General features: G+C 29.5%; 2 long non-coding RNA genes across 2 annotated transcripts in view; both read right to left on the minus strand.

Moving 5' to 3' along the window:
- LOC111639896 overlaps positions 1-1,527 on the minus strand; it is a 41,324-nt gene extending 39,797 nt beyond the window's left edge. Inside the window, exon 1 of the long non-coding RNA XR_002759168.1 lies at positions 1,511-1,527. This is a non-coding gene — a long non-coding RNA (uncharacterized LOC111639896). The remainder of the gene's footprint in view (positions 1-1,510) is intronic.
- A 100-nt stretch (positions 1,528-1,627) lies between these two features.
- Positions 1,628-3,631, minus strand: LOC111639886. Its single transcript, XR_002759166.1, has 3 exons — positions 3,326-3,631; positions 3,172-3,261; positions 1,628-2,091 (listed from the first exon to the last, which is right to left on the minus strand). It is a non-coding gene; the product is annotated as an uncharacterized LOC111639886 (long non-coding RNA).
- Between the last annotated feature and the right edge of the window lie 1,162 nt (positions 3,632-4,793).

The following is a 4,793-nucleotide window of genomic DNA, read 5'->3' on the forward strand; positions in this document are numbered from 1 at the left end:
AAATGAAAAAAATTACTCAGAAAATTGCATTATTTCAATTTTATAAGTTTGAAAATGATGATAATCTCTCTAAAATAAATAAAATGACGTCCTTCTTTCGAATTATTTATCATAAAAATCACCCGTCGTTTACTCCATCAAAATACTGTATTTAAAAAGCTTATTTTCTATTGAAAGCAACGGTAGTGACGACAATCTTTTCTCTGACTGAGTGTTCTTTTGGAATGTATCAATTCGGTTTATAGTTGAAAAGCTGCACTCAACAGATGCACTAGTAGTTTGTATTGTAAAAATTATATACATGTATATACAGTCGACCCCCTATAACACTGTGGTTAATTCCGTTTTATATGAATTCCATGTTGTACGAGTCGCTTAGATTTTAGAAATACGTATGCCGGGCTGTGAACGGCTCACGTATTTGTAAAATCTAAGTGACTCGTAAAACATGGAATTCATATAAAACGGAATTATCAACAGTGTTATAGGGGGGTCGACTTGTAGATAATATACATTTATATAATTTTTCACATCGGCGTTAATTATAATATATTTTATGTCTAAGCATCCACCAGCTAAACCGCCAGAGGTTAGTACAGCGCTTCCATTGGAAATATGCCCATACAAATTTATATTCGAATATACAATAGTAATCTTATCGTTGTCTTTCAACATGCATAGAAATTTGCAATAAAATACATAATGCGATTATAAAAAAAATTATTAATTTTAAGTAGTTACTTAAAATTAATTTTTTTAAGTTTATTAATTAATTAATTAATTAATAAACTTAGAGTACATTAAAATGTGTAAATAATTGCACAATATGTATTTATGTTTTAGAAAATACAAGGAATGCGGCAGTTTCACAGCGTCACTGGACAGCCCGCCACTGATGGAAAGCGTGGCTCGGATAGCTTGGGTCTAACATAAAGGAACCCGTCTTTCACAACCGACCTCTCCACAGTCGGCCTAGTCAAACCTACGATAGGGATACTATACAATCTCTCTTATTCTCCTCAGGACAGAGAGTTACAAACATACAAAACCCTTATCGGTGACTTCAAAATACAATGGATAAACTTTATTCTGTGATTTAGTGATTGTATATTTCTGAAACTATCGCCATTTTTTTACGTATCGATCATCAAGGCAGTATGATCGAAAGACAAGATTCAGACGTAGGCCTATACATGACGAATAGCTAAAGAAGCAAACCTTATGACAGCATCCGTTTGATATGAAACAAAGTATACGATTAGCTTGCTTAGCTGCTTGCTATCTAAATGCACCCTATGTTTACATTTCAAGCCAAGCATTTTTGGTTTTCGTACACATACGTCGTATTCTTGCAATTTCGACATTCTTATATCTTAAAATAGTTTTTATTGTAATAACCGAGAAGTTTTATTTTGATATCTATATATTGTAATTTCAATTGCTATTTTATGATATCCAGCAAAATGTAACATTTTAAAACATAAATCTATTAATACAGGGAAAAACACACTTGTAGTGATATATTCTTCAATTTCGTTCGACAATTTAAAGTTCTATGAAATATTCTACTGAATGGACTTCAGACTGACGGTGATCAGAGTCTAATTGCAGCTATTTGTCAATCAGTAAATATTTTTAAATAAAAATTGTTCAATTATTGATACAATACAGGATTATCAGTGATACATTCGCAATTCTTACATAAAACAGAAAAACATTATTAATTGTTTTATTAAGAATCAAATTATAAATGTATTCCGTCGCCTTCTTCTTAATTCGTAAACCAATAGAAACAGATATTTAACTCCGAATATCAATTGCCTAGAACAGCAGCAAACCGAGTAACAACGTTAGCGTTGACATACTTTTTATTTTTTTCTGTTTAATATTCTATAAAATTAAGAAAAAGGCGACAGACAACATCATTATTGATATTACTTAGAAATATCAGAATATTTATTTAGAGTATGTTTCTCTGTTAATCATAGAGAAATTTCCACTTTTATTCAACACGTGTCTGCATTTCTTCATATTTGTCGATCTTTCTAATTCAATAAGAGAATTTAGCAGTGAGTAAAGTGCACTGATTACCTGAAAATAGTAATAATAATTATATTATAATAAGCTTACAACTTCAAATATAACATTATAATATTGAATTGTATTTAAATATTGAAAGGTTTCATTCTTTTTAATGTTTATTCTTTCCACCCTGTAGAAACTAAGATGAACTTATGATTATACCCATTGTGGGTTCGGCCAGGCTTAACATGGGAGCATGACAGATGAATGCCATAAAAAATTTCTGGACATTCGTGAAAACAATGATAGCCTCGGCCGCCTTGCCATCCTGTAAATCTTCTTCACTAACAACACGGAACTTTCTGGGGTATGAAACAGACAAAAAAAAATGTTTTTATTCTTTCACATACGAAAGTAAACAATAGAAATACGCCATTGTAAATGCATACTAACTGATGTACCCGAGTTTTCTTTTGTCCTGTCCATTCTCATAAGTATAAACCTTCTATAAATTTAATATTACACATTCACTGGCTTATTGTGTATTTAACACGATAAAGTATTGGAATGGTTTCAAAGTTGACCTTAACAGATTTTTGATATTCTTCACCTTTACGAGACTTTTTAAATTCGAAAAAAAAAAGAAAATTTGTGGATTTATATGTGTGCGTTTGCATGTTTGTGTGTTGGCACCAAGATGCGTTAATAATCGAGAAGTTCAATTTTGCTTTGTAGACTGCCTATAACGAGCACTAATAATATTGAATTTTCATAGTTCATGTGTATAGACTATGGCAAGATATAGAGAGAAATATGCTATATCTCCACGAAGGTCGACTGAAAAACGTAATCGTTATTTAAATTTATAACGTTCATAAAACTTATCGCTACCCTCAAAATTCAAATATTTGCCATTTTATAATAATTAATAATATATAAAATTTACAAATTAATTTTTATAACAGCTGGGAATAATAATCAACTCGTTTTTGGATTTTTTTCTATTTTTTAAATTATTTCTATAAGCAAAATGGTTAAATCCTATATCAATTAATCTAATTAATAGCCATATTTTGAAAATCTATTTTGTATATTTAATTGGTGAATTGCTGTTAGAAACTACAATAATATTTTCAGGCAATAACTTACCCTTATAACAAATGTTTTTTTGATGAAAAGGAATCCTCCGAAATTCAGACCAATTGGAAATCTCGCAAATCTTTTCATAAAGTTCAAGATCTAAAACACAAAAGAGACACTTCAACACGACGTCTATTGTTATCAGAAATAAAAATCATGTTACCTTCAACTTGTAGGTAACAGGAAACTCAACATTAGAAAGAACATTGCAATCACAGTAATTACCATAAACCTAAAACAAAAAGAAAGCGTTTTATTATTCAACGAAATTTATTAACAATATTAAATATAATAATAGACATTAACCCACCGCTGCAGTAATTCTGGATAGTCCATAAGCAATTAAAAGTACTAAAAATAACAATAGAATGGACAAGATTATCCAAAATATTTTCATACCTGCTTGTAAATCAAAATTAATTGCAATGAACAAAGAAAAGCAAGTAAAATAAATACAAAAGCCGTAATAAATGGGAAAAAGAATCTGTCCAGTTTCATTTATTTTCTGAATGAAAAACCATAATTGAAAGTGCTTCTGAATGACTTTTTCAAATTGATTAGCATTTCTGTTTACTTTTCCAACGATCCGAATGAAAATATGCTGCAAACGCTGAAATGAATGATGTAAGGAAATACCTGTTATGATCAAAATTAAGGCAAAGCTCAGAGAAAAACTATTTCTGTATATAAATACAAGAGATATATTTATATGACAGAAAAGAATTTCCAGTAAAGATGCATTTTTGAAAGAAGGGTAAAGATAGAAATCCAAGCATAATATTCGACTTACAGTTAATGTTACCCAAATGAAAAATACGAGAATAGACAGAATAAGCACTTTTCCAGCGACATTATAATCGATAGCAAAAAGATATTCATTCGGATCCGGAAAACTATTTCTTCGAAAAAAACCGAAAAGGAAAATGTAAAATACAAGTATCATAATTTCGATCGATAATAAGAGATTATTTGAATTTGATAAGAATTTTACGCAATCTTTACAAATAATATCAATGCCAAACATGAGAAAAGAAAACAATAAAAGATTAAAACAAAGAAAAGTTACGATAATGCACTGATAGAATGCGTATAACTTGGATTGTAGATTTGTTTTCTGTAAATTTTGTTCTTCGATGTAACTGATCCCGGATATACGAGAAATTTTGTGGATAAAGTATAAATTCTCCATGTGTATAGATTTGTGGTGCAGATTCACTCTCGTCAGATGCAAAGCTCTGTGTAATCTTTTAGTGAGTTACGTTGAAATGTTCAAATTAACATTTCTTGCATGTTTTAAATTTTTAAGATAATGGATATTGGTATATAGACTATAATTCTCGTAAATTACTGGTATCGAAAGCGAAAAGCTGATGGGTGCACTTAAATTTTCTGAGCTATTATAACTTATAGTTTTCGAATAAAATTTGATAGCCCAAAACACTATTATTCTTAATGATTTTTTCTCATAACTCATAAAAGCAAACTCGTTTTGCATGTAATGCATTTAATGCAGATCGATAATGTATTTGTTATGACATGCAATTTAAATTCCTTAGAAAATTAATAAAATCGTAATGAAATCGTTATTGCTAATAGTATGTTAATCATTTTTCAATTAAATTTAAATGGAA

This window comes from Centruroides sculpturatus, unplaced genomic scaffold (assembly GCF_000671375.1).
Source record: "Centruroides sculpturatus isolate CEXI.00-Female unplaced genomic scaffold, Cexi_2.0 scaffold1332, whole genome shotgun sequence".
Lineage (NCBI taxonomy): Eukaryota > Metazoa > Arthropoda > Arachnida > Scorpiones > Buthidae > Centruroides > Centruroides sculpturatus.